Raw genomic sequence first — 17,801 nt, forward strand, 5'->3', positions numbered from 1 at the left:
CTCCTCTTTTAAGTGTTTACTAGAATAGGCTTTACCCCTTAATTCAGAAATGGTCCCAACCAAGTTTCAGTTCTCCATGGCACTGCACTGTATCTATCACATTATATTTGCAGTCCTTTTAGAATGTTTTTTCCCCAAATACTTTATTCAGGGTTTTGTTCTATATTACCTTCCTGACAACTCAACACCCATAAAAATGGATGAATTTGTATTAAAACCAACACTTGATTATGTCAGTGTTTATGAGGTTTCCCATGAGCACAGTATTCTTTAGTTAAACCTAACTATAACCCTCATAATAATAATAATAATAATAATAATAATAATAAAACAGACTGTATATCACCATTTCTCTGTTGGGTGACTTATTGCTGGCAGTTACAGTAGCTCCTGTGAGCTTGTTGATTTTAAGGCTTTTCTGCCTTTTAGGGTATTTTTCCCCATCTAAACATATACTGGTGTATTTTCAGTGGGTATCCTTAGGAAAGATTTGTGGGCCTACCCATTCACATGCATAGAACTCTACATTTTTACATGCACATGGACAACAGAATCTGCATCTGGAGTGACCCTTTGGGAATGTGCACTTACAGGCTTGTGAACATAGGAATGAAGGAAAATTGGCAAAACCAAATCTAATAAACTAATGCATTTGCAAAGATTGTAAATACAATTAGGAATTGCTGAACATTCAGCATTTTCCACCTCCTCACTTGTTGGGTTTGTTGGTCCTCAAGATTTTTTTTGTTGGGATAAGCACTGCCCCTTCTATATAGCAGGAGGCCTATGCCCTATGCAGTATACAAGCACTATTTTTGCTCTTTGTGCAGAATGCATTTCACTTACAGTGAATAATTTATACTGTAACCTTGTTATGAGGGTCTCTTGTCTTCAAATCTGTGTTTCTTTTTCATACTTCATATATCATATTTTTTATCTTGAACTTTTTTGGCTTGGGATTTCAACTATGGAATTATAATGTCCACTCCCAAAAGTACAGAAATTTATTCAGTGTGCCAACACTTGTATTACTTCCAAATTGTGCAGTCTAATCCCATTTTAAGTCATGGTTTTCTCTAATTAATTTCAGACTAACAATGTTTTGTATAGATTTATATTAAAAGCAAAGGAATTTTTTTCTTATTTTGAGGAAAACTTATTATTCTGCTTATTTACATATATTATAAATAAATTACTCTGATCTGATGTTTTGCTGTGTATTAGTAAAAGCACTAAAATTCAAGTTGTACCCAAAATATTATTATAACTTTTTTAACTTCTAGTATTACACTGTACAACAGATAAATTATTATGGTCAGAACACCTCAGATTTATTTTAAGTTGAACTGATCTGGAACTGGGTTTTCTGTTTCATGAAAACTTCTGTAACTTCTAAACTTTTTTTTCCCCATTCTTTAACAGAACACAATCATTTTTTGTCAAAGTCTTTCAACATTGGCATTTTTAATTCTGATTTAGACTGCAATTATAAAAAAAAAAATTAAGAAATGGCAACTGAGTTTGAAACAAAAAGATTAAAGTATTCCATTCTACACCGTTGAAATGGAAAGTTTTGATCTTATCAAAAAACTATTTTTCTTTCCACTAAAATTTTTTTTTCCCCCTGTGGACATTGTCACATTTTCATGAATTGATTCCCTTTCAATGAGCTGACATTTTCTAATGGTAAAAAAAAAGTCACTGAAAATTTATGACTTGCTTTTATATTAAGTTCCAGATGTTCAGATATGACTTTTATAGAAGTGTAATCATTATGATCTTTGGGGAAAACTCCTAATCTACAAAACCCAACCTGACTGGAAAACTTAGCTTAACATTGAACAGCAATGGGACCAGGACAAGTCCCTGTGGGATTCCATTTGAAACCTCCTGCCATTCTCACATGGATCCATTTGTAATGACCCTTTTCTGGCAGCTTGTGAGCTAGTTTTCTATCCACTTAATAGTAGTTTTGTCTAGCCCCCATTTTTCCACTTTGTTTATGAGAAGGTCACTTGGGCCCTTGTCAAAAACCTTGCTGAAGTCCAGATACATTTTATCCACTGAATTCCCCTCATCCAGCCAAAGAAGTTACTTTGTCAAAGAAGAATATCTAGTTATTTGACATGACTTGTTCTTAGTAAATCCATGCTGGCTGCCTACAAATGGACTTCCTTAGTATATGTTCTAGTAACTTTGTGGATATAGAGGTAAGCCTTTTAAAGAGGGGCCGGACCCTTTCTAGTCCTCTGGTACCTCACCTGTCTCCCACAGTTTCATAAATATTATAGCCAAGGGCTCTGAGATCTCTTCTGCCAGTTCCTTCAGTGCCCAGAGATGAAGTTTATCAGGAACTGCTGACCTGAATTTATTCAGACCCAGCATAAGCTCTGACTCCCTTTTTTGTTATCTCATCTCTCAGCTTGTCCCCTTCCTTATCAAAATATTTTTTATAAGGTGGCTGGCTGCCGCTTATATTTTTCTGTGAAGACTGAGGCTAAGTAGCTATTGAGTAGCTCCACCTTCTTTGCATCTTCCGTTAAGAGGACCCTTTTGCTATTTAACATTGGACCCACAGCTTCCTCGGTCTTTCTTTTTTGCTGAACATACTTAGAGGCCCTCTTCTTCTTTCTGTGGCCTGAGATGTAGTGGTGGAGAAGTTTGTGTGTCCCAATGTTCTGCAGAGCTATGTTGCCTGGAGTCTCGTGCCCCTGGCAGGGTCACCCATGGTAAACAGGCCTGAGGGGAGGTTCCAGACAAAGCATACTCCAACTCCAAGCCCTCAACAGCAGCTGGGGTGCATAGGGCAGCCATGCGGGGGGGTGACTGGGAGAGTGAGCAGGGGTCAGGGGGCTCATGGGAGAGCCCTTCACACAGTGTGGGGCAGCAGGAGCCAGTGTCAGAGTTTTGCTTTTTTTTTTTTTTTTAAGAGCAGGGAGCTGGGGCCAGGCAGGGCAGCCATTAACAGGGCTGGGAGAGCAGGCAGGGGATGGGGCCTGTCTGATTTGGAGATTCAGCTGATTCGGCAGTGGCCGAATCTCCAGATCAGATTCAGCCGAATTGATTTGGGGCAGTGATTCGAATCACTGCTCCCTGAATTGGCTGAATGTGAATCTGAAGTGAATACTAGCTTCTTCACACAGGCCTACTTGGAAAGCCCCAGTACAGTTACTACTATAGATTTTATTTCAGCTGAGAAGGCACTCCTTTAGCTTCTGCCTGGGGTGCACGGAAAGATAAATCCCAACTCTGCCATTATCATCAGGAAGTTCTCAGTGGCTACTGTGTGCCAAGCAACACAGTGAAAGTCACAAAGTGCCAGGTAGGTGAATTTGTTGTGCCATTTTATTTAGCTTATGGCATTATAGGCCTAAGGAATCATAACAAGCATAGGAATCATAACAAGAAATACTCCCATTTTTATGGTTTTTAAAAATTGATGCTAAGCCCTTCTGTAGCCCCACCAGTTTCTGAATCCATGCAGAGCAGGGGTGTTCACAGTTTTAGCCCCATGGGCTAGATGAATGGCACAGGACTGGTCTGCAGGTCCAGTAGGCTATGCATCTCCCCCACATGCCAGGATCAGGTCTCAGAGCCCCATACCACCTCCACCCAGCCACAGCCTGATCCCAACCAGTGGCAGCAGCACAGGTTTCCAGGGCCTGATCCCTGTGAATGGGGGCTGGGTCATGTACTGCAGTGCCCCCACCTGGCCAAGATCAGGCTCCAGGGGCCCTGTGTTGTGCACACTGTTTCCTAAGTTGTAAGCATCATGTTTGTGTCTGCATGGTAGGTTAGTTAGCATGGGGGGCACCTGGAACTGTCACTCAACAGTGTTAAGTGACTCACCTGCTGTGTTGGTGTGCTGGGTCAGGAAGGAACCCCTTGTGTAGCAGCACAAGGTATGTGAAGGTGCCATGCAGATCTGCCTTGAGATTCAAAGTTCTCTTCTAAAATTGACACAGCAGGTATTTGAACCTTATACTTCTACACCACAGGTATGTGCCCAGACAACTGAAGTGCATGAGTTGGGTCTCTCTTTCTTTCAACTTTTTTCACTTGGAATTGTCTAGGTTCATCCTGCTACAGACCAGGAAAGTTTGGGAAACTGCAAAAACTTCTCTGTGTCAGAGAAACTATTTATGGCCAGAGGCTCAGCAGTGGCTGGGACAGCAGCATGGTTTGGGTCAGCTCCTGGAGCTGCTGTTTATGTGCTTCTCTAAGTGGGTGCCCAGGGCTGGTGGCCCAGCTGCCCTCTGCTACTTACACTACTGCTTGCAGCATCCTGTCATCAGGGCCCAATTTTGGTTCCTTATTCATGAGGCAGAAAGATGCAACAAGTCTGCTCTTTCTTTCTAGTCAGCTCAGCAACTTCCCTACCATTTCTGGGCTCCTCCAGTGCTAGCTTGGGCAACCTGAATATCAGAAAGACTATGCATCAGAGGCTGAATATCAGAAAGATTAATATCAGAGTCTATCTATCAGGGTAGCAGAGCCAGCTGGGGAGGAATCTGCCTATGGGCACCTGTACACATGCAGTGAGGCTACTCCAATGCGCTGCAATTACAGTGTATCGGAACAGATTCAATTAATCAAGTCTGTTGGAGCGTGGTAAATACCATGCTCCAGCAGACTCCAGTGTCACGTGTATTAGAATCCTTGCACTGAAAAATGGGGGGAAAGGGGTTTAACTAAAGCATGTTCAATGAGCTTTAGTTAAAATGCCTCCACCACTGTTTTTCAATGCAGAGATCCCGAAACATGTGACACTCTAGGCGCTTTAATTAGAGTGGCTGTGAGAGTGCCCCCCACACCCCCTCCTGGACCATGTGTATAAATGCCCTATGTGTGCACACAGTACTATCCATCTTTTCCCTCTACTGCACTTACGTAAGAAGAAACTCAGCACCAGAGGTAACTAAGCTTGGCTTGCAAGAGCACCTCTACCAACTTGATCTGAAATGAACTAGGATCATAGGGGTAAGTTGGTGAAAACTTGAGAACAAAGTATTTCAGGGGATCAAATAGAACAGGATGGAAGATACCTTTGTAGGAAGGATAACTAAAGGCTTTTAAGAATTAAGGAAAACTGAATTTGTTCTGGGGAGAAGAAAGGGAAAGAGAGAAGGGAGTGTGGGTCTGGTGGTGTAAGGGAATTTATGTTCTGGGATGAGGTGTCTTATGGCTTTTGGTTTCATATGGTTTTGCCGTATGTTCCAAACAAGCAGTAGCCTGCAGTTACATCACACCAGGGGCAGAGTGCAAAAGAGACTGTACTTCAAAGCTGATGTCTATGCTACAATCAAAAGTGTGATTACATCACAAGTCTGAGCTTTAATCTGGTCTCTTGGGTACTGACACCTTTGAAGCTGCAACTGCATGAACTTCAGGCACCAAGTAAGTAGCTAAGGTCTTGGGGTACCTGTGCTGCTTCGGCCATACTGTTCTTTGTATCAGTTGAAAGCTCGTTCAAGTATGCCTGCATGTGCTGCAGTCACCTAGTCGGAGTTCAGCCAGTCTCTCCTTCTGCCTTCTGGTTTCCCCCTTAGTCTTTTCTTTATCCCTGACACACATTATTTCATACGTACGGCTACCCAGATACTGCTCAGCTCCCTGCATCTCCAGCAGCTGCTTCTCCTCCTCCTGGTCCCAGGCAGCAGGTAGCACAGGAAAGCAGCAGTGGCTGTGAGGACATATGCAGGGCACCCCGTACTCAGCCAGGCAGCGGAAAGCTGCAGGTAAGTGGCTCCTGCCCCAGTGTGCAGGTATCTAGCTCCAGCTCCAAGTCACTTTCTACCCACTCGGCTTGTGCCAGGAAGTTCTTTGTTCTGGCTTGGGCTAGGGCCATGGCCACGGCCCAGGAGGTGTTGTCAGTGGGCATGGGGAAGGTGCAGATGAGAGTGCAGCATAGGCTTACCTGGGCAGGGCTTGGCCCCATACCGAGCTCTGTGTGGGCAGCCACAGGCCGGATGTAATCAATTGGCAGGCTGAATCCAACCCACAAGCTGTATTTTGCCTACCCCTGGTCTGGAATCAGAAGCCAGGGAGCATTTTTGGGAAGCAAGAGCATGGGACATGCAGGGCTCCAGCTGGAGAGAAAGACAGAGTGCGCTGTGGGGGCTGAAGAAGCAGAGGCTGTGGGGCCAGCAAGAGGGAGATACTGAAGAACAGTAGAGGTGATATTAAGTGGGCTGGAAAAGGACACTATGACAGGAGGCAGTGTAAGGAGATCCTGCCTTGATCTCTCAGATCCCAGGCACAGGTGTGGTTTTAAAAATAGCCTTGTCATATACATGATGCATTGTTCTCAAATAACAGTAACAATTACCTTTGAAGTGATTATAGGCATATGCTGTGCATCATTAATATAATTGAACTTAGAGAACAATATCACAACTTTTTCAGCAGGCTCCCACATTTTTACACAGATGTCCCATTTTTTCTGCAGTGAGATCATCATGTGTGTTATTACCCCAGACCTGTTGGCTCTACTCATACCTTGTGAGGCCAAGGCCAGCCTTCCTCCACTTCTTGTCCCCATGTGTAAGAAGCAGTGGATTTGATTTAAATCAAATTGATTTAAATCATGATTTAAGTCACTAGTCAGGAAGCCTCGACTTAATCATTGTTTTCTACAAAAAGTGCATTCTTGTTTGATAAAACCTGAATACATATTATTCATAACTCAGAGAGAGATGTCTTTCATTATCTATACATTTTTAAATCAGTGATTTTTTTTTTTTGGATATTTTTTTCATATTAATTATGCAGTAACATCAGAAAACTCAATTATGATTTGGTTATTTATTTACCAAAACTAATTGAAGCAGATACTTTTGAACTATCTCCAGTTCACTAGATTAATCATGGGTATATTTGGGGGATATTTTTGCCACACTATATTAGGAGGACAACAACCATCACCAAAAACAACAGACATTTACATTTTTTTTTTTATTTAAGTAAAACAACACGCTTATCTATTTTGGATATTTTTATTCAACAACAAAGATGTGTTTTTTAAAACAAAACAAGCATATGTATTTTTGAATTTTTAACTATTTCAGTTATACTTGTGAAATGTGTTTTTAACAAAAATTAAATGGATTATTTCAGCCGGGTCAACGTGAGTAACTTAAAATTCTGGGTTATGCAGCAAACTCAGTCTTCACTTTCCTCTTCCTGTTTATTCATAGACTGGAAAAGAAGACAAGCTTTCCTGTTTTTTCAGTTCCCAAGCTGTCACAGGGTACTCCCCAATTTTTTTGAAATGCCCTGCTCTATGGGCAGTCTACCTGGCTCTTGCCCACCATGCCTTGATGTTGGTTGAAATACAGAGTGCAGGAGGCTTCGCTGGTCTTATTGCAGTGACCACTCAAATTGTGGTCCTGGCCTTATGGGCCAAATACATGGCTCCATACCTTCCCTATACCATGCCACATGCCTTGCAGATGGCATCCTTACAGATATTCAACCAATTGCTGATGTAGCCCTTCACTGGGCCTTCTGACTTTGGCCTCTCTCAGCCCCACTCTGGATCTTCATACCTCTCAGTCTCTTTGCACAGCCCCCTCTTGGACTGCCAGCCCCCTGTTTCCCTCACTATGATGATCCAGCCCCTCACTGAGCCTCACTATCCAGGCCCTTCAACCCACCTGGCCCACTGGGCCTCTGGATCTATGTGGTCCTAGTCTTTCCGGGCCCCTCACTGGGCCTCTGGTCCCCTGTGGTCCATGTGGGGGGGGTCCATTTCGTCCATTCATTGCCAAGTGCTTTTCTGTAGGTGTGGCAGGAACATCAAGTGCCTTGCCACACTAATAATTTCTCAATTTAGAATGAATTAGTCCAAAGGAAGAAAATATTCTTTTTGCACCTGCAGAAGAAGCTACTGCTGTGAAAAGCTGGACAATCACTTCAATAGTGTGTGATGGATCCAGGTGCTTTAGTAACTTCCATCAGTTCACTGGTGTGACTCTTTTAAACCTCATCAGCAAACATATATTTCTTGAATGGTTCACCTTTACCTCCAAAATTTATTATAGTTGGTATTATGGAGGGATGATTACTGGATGCCCATGTCATAGCCAACTCCTCTTCTTCAGCAGTTAAGGACTGATCCTGGTACTGAGTACTGAGGCAAGAAAATGAGATTTATCGATTCATTTTTTAATGCCTGTAATTTAACTCTGTCATTGTGTATTTCTCTTCCAAAGGTCTAACTCATTTCTTTCCAAATTTCAACAGCATCAGCAATAAAACAGTGATTTCCCTGCACTTTGTTCAAGGCTATGGAAATAGGCTTCAGGATAGTCAGCTTATGTTCTACATTTCTCTTTATCCCAGTGTTGAGAACCTTGGCTATGACAGTTCCATCTATGTTGTCATGATATTGTTCACAAATTGTCATCAGGATAGGCCAGTTCCCAATATATCACTCAAAATAGTCCACTACTGAGTTCTATCACATGTCTTAGGAGAGAGTTATTTTGGTTCCTCCTGCTTTTTTTCAGAGCAGCTGCTGCAAAGTAGTTGTTACAGAAGTATTTTGCAATTTCAACAACATTACGCTTTATTTCTGGAGCCCTAAAGTCTGTGACTAAGAGGTGCATCAAATGAGCACTGGAGCCATCTATTGTTAGCTTGGGGCTTTCTTCACTTTCTTCTAGATTTCTTCTCATCTTTGATACATTTGCAGCATTATCTGTGACAAAGTTGCATACTAGACATTTGAATTTTTTTCACAGTTTAGTAATTAGGGCTGTGCGAAATGGCCCTGTTCCATTTTGACTTGCGTTTCAACGTTTTGACGGAACAGCATTTTGTTTTGAATTTTCATTCAAAACCGCTGTTCCATTTCATTTTGTCAAAACAGTTCCACTGTTTTGACGTTTCACCCATAGGCTATAATGGGGAAGCTTGAAACAGCCTATTACTTTGTCATTTCTGGCCTGATTTGAATGAAACTTGCAGGAATGGTAGCTCCTTCTGAGGGCATGAAGTTTGCCAAGCTTCAAGGAGATAGATACAGGGGTTTGGGGAAAATTGCACCTCAAAATCTTGAAAGCAAAACTCATGTCACGTGTATGTGTTATCCACAAAACTGTCAAAACTACAGGCATGCTAGCCCCTGCTGAAGTCACAAAGTTTGCCAAGTTTCAAGGAGATAGGTGCAGGGGTTTTGGGGTACCTGCACCTCAAGCTGAGGACAAGCAAAACTTGTGACATAAGTAACACTGTGTGTGTTAAGGCACAGCAGGGTGAAAACTGCAGGCATGCTAGTCCCTACTCAGGCCATGAAGCCTGCCAGCTGTCAAGGAGATAGGTGCAGGGGGAGTCTGGGTTCTGGGGTCCTGCACTAGTCACACCACTGGTCACACCCATGCCCTGTGAAGGAGAGGTAGGCATGATCTCCACCCCAGCTGCTCCAGATGTCCAAGGTGAAGTGAAAGGCCACCTGCAGACCTGCCTTGTGCAACTCCTCCCTCAAGTACTCCCTGCATGCCTCATACAGGGATGGCACCACCGTTTTACTGAAGGTGGTGTGTGTGGGCACTTGGTATGATGGGGCCATGAGCTGCCTTAACCTTGCCTGCTCAACTAGGGAGAATGGCTGGCCATCCACAGTAAGCATCTCTCCAATGGTCTAGGTTATCTCGCTCACCTTTGGAACGTGCCCCCCTTTGTGTCCGCCTTTCCTCCACTGTTCCAGGGTGGCCTGCCTCTGCTTTGGGGGGATGGGTCTTTGGAGTGAGAGGGGGACTTTCCTTTCAGTATGCTTCCATGGGTGCCAGGCTGAAGACGAGCAAGGGCAAGGAGGTGGTGCCTGCGGAGATGCATCAGCATCCCCGTGTTGCTCATGTATTTTGTTGCCTTGCCCCAGCTGGTTTTGGCTCAGCAATGCAGGCAGATAGTGTACATGGGATCATCTTTCAGCTCAAAATAATCCCAGACAGCACTACCCACTCACTTCTGAGGTGCAGGTGCATCTGTGGATGCTGTTGCCCTTTCCTCCTCCCCAGCAGTCAGAGGCACAGCAAGAGGAGGAGTGGACTCAGCTGAGCCACTTGCCTCCACCTGTACATCGACCTCCTCCGCAGTGCCTTCTGGGGAAGGAGACCTGGCTCTAGGGGAAACTTGAAGGGTGTCGAGCACAAACTTAGCTGATTCTCCCTCCTTCCCTAGAATTTCCCTTGCTAGGGCACTGAGATCCAGCACCAGCTGCCCCTCTGGCACTGGAAGGCTGAGCATAGGAAGTAAAATAGGGGTGGACTAGGCTGCTGTGCTGGTGCTGGTGCTTCTTGTTGCAGTCATGGTGGGCTGGGGGGGGTTATGGCTGGTGCGCATGGATGGGATGCAGTCTCAGGCACAGGCAGTAGCACTGGCACTGGTCTCCTCTCCTTGCTGCTTGTAGCAGCCTCATCCCTTTTAGCTGGAGGAAAGAGGGTGTGTCTCATTTTGGGGGGGAGGAACTTACAGCTGTCCCTGCATCTCCTCTTCTGCCCCTCCCTGAAGGCTGGCCAGTGTGGCCACCTGCCTTTCCACCATGCTTCATGGTGTGTTTCATGTCTTCCTTTTCTACAAATATATATAAGAATACAAATACATTTATAAATTTAAAAATGTGGGTGTCTGGTGCAAATAAGAAATGTTAAATGAAACGGCAAGTATATGGTTTAACCCCTGTATAAATTCAAAAGTGTGGGTGCAAGATCATTGCTGGTACTAGTAGGTGTGTGTATGTGATGCAAATAAGAAATATTAAAAAGCAAGTATATGGCTTAGCCCCTATATAAATTCAAAAGTGTGGGTGCAAGTGTGTAGGTAGGTGTGTGGTACAAATAACAAATGTATAAAGAATGCAAAAAGAAATATGGCTTCATCCTGATATAAATTCTATAATTTATGCTTCAAAGCTTTAAATGTATAGAAATAAAATATAAATGTATTTCACTTCCTATATGCATTACATTCGACAGTAATCCTATCCAATATAATTATAGAATTCAAAAGAATGACTCAGTGAATATAATAAAATAAAAAAGCCTTGAAGAGAAAGGTATTCTGAATCTGAAATCCCTCTTGCTAGCAAGTAGGGAATTCTTTAGAAGATCAGTGCTGCTAGCCATAGTAGTCTGATGCGGAGCTGCTGGAACACACAGCTCACTAACTGCCACCAAAGCAGAAAGCAGGGCAGTTCAAACAATGTTGCCTTTTATGCAGTTTTTCCATCCCTCCCCCACAGCACTGGGTTTGGACGGAACCTCAGGGAAGGATGAAAGTCACTGGCCAGCTACACAGTCAATAATGAGAGCGCTCCTTCCCCACCTTTTCCCCCTCTTCCCCCTCCCTCTCCTTACTTTAGTTTCTGTTTCCCTGCAGGCAAACCCAGCTTGACTTTGAAACTCACAACATTTCAAAATTTTTGCAACGCTTTGACTTGCCTGGTTTCATTTCAAAGCTGTTTCAAAGCTCTCCGTTTCATTTCAATTTTGCTGTTTCGAGCTCAAAATGACTCAAAACGAAACTGCTGGTGAAATTTCACACAGCCCTATTTAGTATAGCTTTTATTGCTACTTTTTGTAAGTATTCTGCTGTGTATGCATTTCCTGGTGTATAAATTGTTTCTGTAAGGTAGACAGTCCCTTCTGTTGTCAAACAAGCATATATTACTGGATCATTGTGGACATTGCTCCACTCACCAAGACTCAGGTTAACAATTTTCCCCTCTAGAATTTTGCCCATTCTTCAATTTCTTTCTCATGCACTTTAGCCAGAAATTTGCCTGCTATATTTTCTCTGTTGGGTAAAGTGTATCCTGGTCATAATGGCTGAACCATGTCAATGAAGTGTGTGTTCTCAACCATATTGAAAGGGGAGTTTGTTGCATAAACAAACTGAGCAGTTTTTTCATCAATTACCTCTTGCTGTAATCTGCTGATTCTTATTACAAACTTATCTGTTGTTGTTTATGGATGATGGAAGGGTTTTTTTCTTTTTGCTACAGGTGATATACTGTGTGACGTATTTTTGACTGGAATACTGGTATCATTAGCAGATTACTCTGAAACTGTAGAGGGTGATGATGATGTTGAAGATGGATAGTCAGAATCCTGTATCTTAAGGATGGATCCTCCTGAACAAAAGAAGTCAATGCAGTCACTATAGTACTACTCATTTAGTATTACTCATTGTACACAGTACTGCTTTAGAAGTTAAACAGTAAAAGGAAGTACTGCATGTTTCAGCCACTGTTTTATATCACAACTGCATTAAAAATATGATAGTCCCATAAGGTAACAACTACATTTTTGCTCAAACATTTTAATGAGAATTCAAATACTTCAGAAGTTCACCCAAAAGATATGGTCAGGGAAGACAGGCAGTCCTTAAGAAAGTATGAAATAAGAGAGTTTACTAACCTGGAGATCCTGCACGTTCAGACATATTCCATTCATTATCTTCAAAGCATCTTCCTCCTGAGAAGGAGCACTTCTCATGATGTTTCATTTGGGCAACCAGGCTCTGCATTTCTTGGTTGCACTGTTTGCATTTTGCATGCATGCCTGTCTTACCTACAGGTAGAGGAACTTCATTAAAATATTCCCAAACAGGGTCTCTTTTATGCCCTGGCAAGCCTGCTGCCATGATAGGTTTTCCCTTTTACCATACTATTCCCTCACTAGATCTCAAATCAATGGAAAGGCTATACTCATAAATATATCCCTCAAGACTTCTGGAAGTCTGCTCAAAATGTTTCTCTTTTGTTTCTACTGCCCCTTCCTCCTTGCATTTATCTCCACACTCCTTCTCTTTGCCTCTCCACCCTCAACAATCCTCTGTTCATTTAACTTCTTGAAACTTTGCACTTTTAGAAAGACGTAAGGGTTTGACTCTGTGTACACAAACTTGCAGAGAGACAAGAGGGCTGAAGGGTAGGTAAAATCAGGTCTGCTATCTCTCATCTCTATGTACTGCTGTTAAAAAGGATAGTATCTCTGGAGATGCAAATCCACAGTGTGAGAACTGAAACTAAGCATCACAGAGTTGCTTAATGAGATTTTTCTAGACTCAGCACTGAGTCCCACTGGGCAGTGGTTTTTTTTTTTAATATTTACTAATCTATAGAGGAGATTCTGGGAACCCCATAAGATTGGGCCCCTAATAAAGTCCATGGCCTGTTGTGACCTATTTGTAATATATTTCTAAACAAATGGTGATTTTTATCCACCCTGATAAGAAGCCTGTCCCAGGGATGCAGGATTGGGCAAGGGGGAAGCCACACCCACAGGCAGACCCCAGATAAAGGACAAAGGAGAAAAGAACCTACCTGTTGCAGGGCTCCGGAGAAGCGAAGAGGTAGGCCGGGGAAAACCGCCTGTGCGGTTTATCAGCTGCGCTCATCTCCAGCTGGAGCCGGGTGATGTCATGAAGAGGCATTACCCGGCGGAGATAAAAGCCAGCCCCAGAAGCATGGGAAGGGGAATGCCAGGACCTGAAGAAATGGCAGGGGACTGCAGAGCTGAGCGTGTCCGGTTGCTGCAGGGAGCAGACGGGCTGGTGCGGACGGTAGTGGCGGCTGCAGCAGGGGCTGCAGAAGATTCCCGCGCCAGAGATGACCAGTGGGAATCAGAGGAGCTGATAGGGAGGCTAGCAATGGCTGTGGCAGTGGGGGCTGCAGGAGATTCCCATGCCCGAGATGACCATCAGGGATCAGAGGAGCTGGCAGTGAGGCCGGCAGCAGCGGCAGCAAGAGCTGGCGAAGGAGCTCCTGCCAGAGGCAGGATCCAGGAGAAGATAAAAGAAACCCTGGCTGGGGTGAAAGCGCAGGTCCTGACCCAGGGGACGTGCTAGATTACGGGCGAGGGGAGCGGGGGACTCTCGGCTTCGTGGTTGCTCCTCCTCTTTTTCCCTTTATTTCGCTTTTTTTTCCTCAGACCTGTCTCTAGTTCCTTTGTCACGTTGGGTCATCCCCAGTGTGTGGGGTTTCTGTTAGTGTGTGTCCTCTTGTATTTTCCCCTCTTGGTCTGTTCTGTTTTAGTTCCCTGCCTAGAGCAGGTTAGTCCAGCATGCCTTACCAGGTTTGGGGGGATTAGAGACCCCAATTGAAGACAAAGGACAACGTATGAACGCGGCATCCATCATAGAATGTGCAGGGCATTGAAAGGGACAACCCCAAAGACAGTGTCCCCAGACCCTCTGGGTCTGGTCAGAGCCCGAAGCATCCGTCTATGAAGGAGGGCACGTAGGAACTGAGAAGACATCAACGGGGGCTAGCTGCAAAAGATCCTGAGGCTCATCTCGAAGGTTGGCATATGGCCAGGGTGTAGGGAAGGTTGGATCCCTGTGAACATCTGCCAGGACACGTGACAACTCAGGAGGCATCCTCAAAGGGGACCCCCTTCACTGAAGGTCCATCTGCAGTGGTGGCAGGTGAGTTCGGGGGACACCCCGAAGGTGATTGAGGAATCCTCCAGGGTCTACACAAGGCTCCTTGGCACGTAAGACCAGGTTCCCATGCAAAGGAGGCGCGGGAGTGCATCATCGAGCTGAGACAGGCACAAAGCCCTTACATTCTCTGTTCATGGAATAGCTAGATCAGGCTTGTCCAACATGTGGCCAGCCAAGGCATTTTCTGTGGCCTGTGGTGATGCAACGGGAAATGAAAGCGGTGCTGCTATGGGAAATGAAACATGGTTTACTTTTGTTCCCACTCCTCGTCCCTTCCCCAGCCCCTCAGCAGCTTCCTAATGCCAACGTGGTGCATGTGGGAAAAGGAGTAGCCGTGTGCTGCTCAGGACAGGATGAGCCCAGCTGGAGCAGCAGGGGCCTCAGCTGCACTTTCCGCCAACCTGCGCTTGTCAGTCCTGAGCGTCACACGGCTTCGCCGCCACCTCTGCTGGCTGGTGCTGACCCGGGCGGGTCTGTCCCATCCGGAGCAGCATGCAGCTGAAGCTGGCTTCCCATGTGCTGCTGGGGATGGAAGGAGGCAGGGGGAAGCAGAAGAAGCAGAGCAGAAAAGGAGAAACACAAAACTGCTTTTGGCCAGAAAAGACTTTGGTGAGTTAATCTCTAGGGAATGGAAGTTTCCAGGATCTGCAATTCTGGGACAGACCCCATGTGAAATATTCTGGGGTCCCCAGTATCAGAGGCCTACTTCTGTGTCAGATATCCATTGTATTTATGTCAATTGCACCTGAAGCTGAGCACTCCAGTCTTTCTGGGCACCTCCCTTTTAAATTTCTAGGATTTTCAATTTAAAATGAGAACTTTTCAAAGTACCGGCATTTCCCATGGAACAGAAAATATCTGTGAATAGGACATTGAATCAAACTTTTCTGTAGAAGCTCTTTTAGGTTTTAAATAAAAAGGAAATAACTTACATATCTTAAAAAAGAGTCTTCCTTTCCCTCTTCGGACTAAACGTATTGGTGTAGCATCCTCTGGTATGAGGTACCTCCTTTTTCCTTTCTGTCAGTTTATCCTACTACCAAATCCCACTGTTACCTCTGGTAGTGAACCCTTCAATCTCAAAGGTGCTAATACATCCATTAGAATATGTGGTATCCTTTCCCCAGAAGGTGAGACACACTTTTATTTGTATGGGTGAGAGTTTTAAATAGTTGAAGGAGAACGGTATCTGCCCTGCAGACTGCCTGCTGTAGACTTGGGGCTTCCTGCCCTGCTGCACTCCCCAGGGGGCCTCTGTGGCCCAACGGGTGGGACCCAGCACAGCAGAGCAGGGCCAGGTGGGGAAGCTTGGTGCTCCTGCTATGAACCCTTTGCTTCCATGGTGAGGCACCCCCTGCCCACTCAGCAGCAGTGGGGCAGGTCCCACCCACTGGGCCACTGAGGCCCTGGGGGGAGGGCAGCAGGGCTGGGAGCCCTGAGCCCACAGCCCACAGCAGGCAGCCTACACGCACCCTGCGCACAGATCTGGGGAACACATTCCCCCTATGCTCCCCCTAGGAGTGTGCACAGTGTTGGGGAGCCAACCCCCCCCACCATACCCCCTGGATGAGCCACCTGTGGCTCTGTCTTGCTCCCCATCTGAGCCCTGCAGCTGCATATGACCCCAAGCCCCATGCACCACCCAGACTGGGCAGCAGCCTCAGCCCTGCTGAACTCCCTCTCTCCCTTCCTATGAGGAATTCAGTTCCCACCCCACCCCTCCAGACTTGCCTGTAGAAGCTGCTCTCCAAGCTGCCTGACTCTCCAGGCTCTCATGCCTGACTTCCCTCCTCCCATTCCCCCCAGCCCCCTGCAGGCTGAAACTCATCTTAACCCATAGTTTTTTCCTTAAAGGAGAAATCCAGGTTTTTCTCCTTAACATGAGAAAATCCAGGTTTTACCATGTTTTTCCATCACAAACGGAAAACCCAGATGCTTGGTTACCATACTATCATTTAACAGCTGGCTTAACAAAATGGTGATACAGGTGACCATATTTAAACCTGACCACTAAATTCTTATTTAAATCTGTATGTAAACAGCTGAAATAGATTTGCTGAGTACCCACCAGTCCCACTGAGATCAATGGAAATTAAAGGTGTGTTTGAGAATCATGCAACTTCATTTAGTTGCCTACATGTAGGTTTAGGGTCTCCATTTTGGGCCAGAATGTAATTGGCAGAAGACAGAGTTAGGGTGCATGGAGACAGATAGCTGTAGGATGCATAGTGATCATTGAGGAAGAGAAAAGATGCTAAAAACAACAAAATCCATTTTTTACACTTAATATCTTGGAAGATCTGAATTATGTTTCATCATGGAGGAACTCAATTATGTTCTTTCATACACCAGCATAAAAATTAAACTCTTTCAGTTTCATTTGAATTACTGAAGATGGTCAGTGTTTTAAAAAAGAACAGTAATTTTTTTACTGAAATTAAGAAGCATTTGTTCTTGTGGCCTCACAGTTCTGTAGCTTACTTAAAACATTTAGCTATAGAGCTAGACTGCAGTTGCAGCTTCAAACAGGGTGGGAAAAGCATACTGCTAGTCTTACCATGTTTTAGCTGGACATTTTGAAACCAACTCCCTGTTCATAGTTTCATAGTTAGTACGGTCGGAAGGGACCTGAGCAGATCATAAAGTCCAACCCCCTGCCATGGCCGGAAAGAGTACTGGGGTCAAATGACCCCAGCAAGGTGTTTATCTAGCCTCCTCTTAAAGACTCCCAAGGTAGGAGCCAGCACCACTTCTCTTGGAAATTGGTTCCAGATCCTAGCCACCCTGACAGTGAAGTAGCGCCTCCTGATATCTAATCTGAATTTACCCTCTACCAGCTTGTGACCATTATTTCTAGTCACTCCTGGTCGTGCTCAGGGGAACAGGGACTCCCCCAGTGCCTCCTGCTCCCCTCTGTCTAGTTTGTAACAGGCCACTAGATCCCCCCTCAGCCTTCTCTTGTGGAGGCTGAACAGGTTCAGGTCCTTTAGCCTCTCCTCATAGGGCCGGTCCTGCTGACCCCTGATCATGCGGGTGGCCCTCCTTTGGACCCTCTCCAAGTTGCCCACATCCCTCCTGAAGTGCAGTGCCCAGAACTGGACTCAGTACTCCAGCTGGGGCCTGACCAGTGCCGCATCGAGGGGGAGTATCTCCTCCTTGGATCTGCTTGAGATGCATCTGTGGATGCATGACAAGGTATGGTTGGCCTTCCTGACTGCATCCCCACACTGCCGGCCCATGTTCATCTTGGCATCAGTGATGACTCCAAGATCCCTTTCTGCCTCTGTACTGATGAGAAGGGAGTTCCCCAGCCTGTAGGTATGGTGCTGGTTCTTCCTCCCCAGGTGCATCAC

The 17,801-nt window shown here is 45.1% G+C and overlaps 1 long non-coding RNA gene across 1 annotated transcript in view; it reads right to left on the reverse strand.

The window, feature by feature from the left end:
* Positions 1 to 6,741: 6,741 nt before the first annotated feature.
* The window catches only part of LOC109297081, a 14,161-nt gene continuing 3,101 nt past the window's right edge, over positions 6,742 to 17,801 (reverse strand). The window contains exon 3 of the long non-coding RNA XR_002097194.1: positions 6,742 to 6,833. This is a non-coding gene — a long non-coding RNA (uncharacterized LOC109297081). The remainder of the gene's footprint in view (positions 6,834 to 17,801) is intronic.

Source organism: Gavialis gangeticus, unplaced genomic scaffold, assembly GCF_001723915.1.
Source record: "Gavialis gangeticus isolate Ggan-Ray unplaced genomic scaffold, GavGan_comp1, whole genome shotgun sequence".
In the NCBI taxonomy this organism is placed as follows: Eukaryota; Metazoa; Chordata; order Crocodylia; family Gavialidae; genus Gavialis; species Gavialis gangeticus.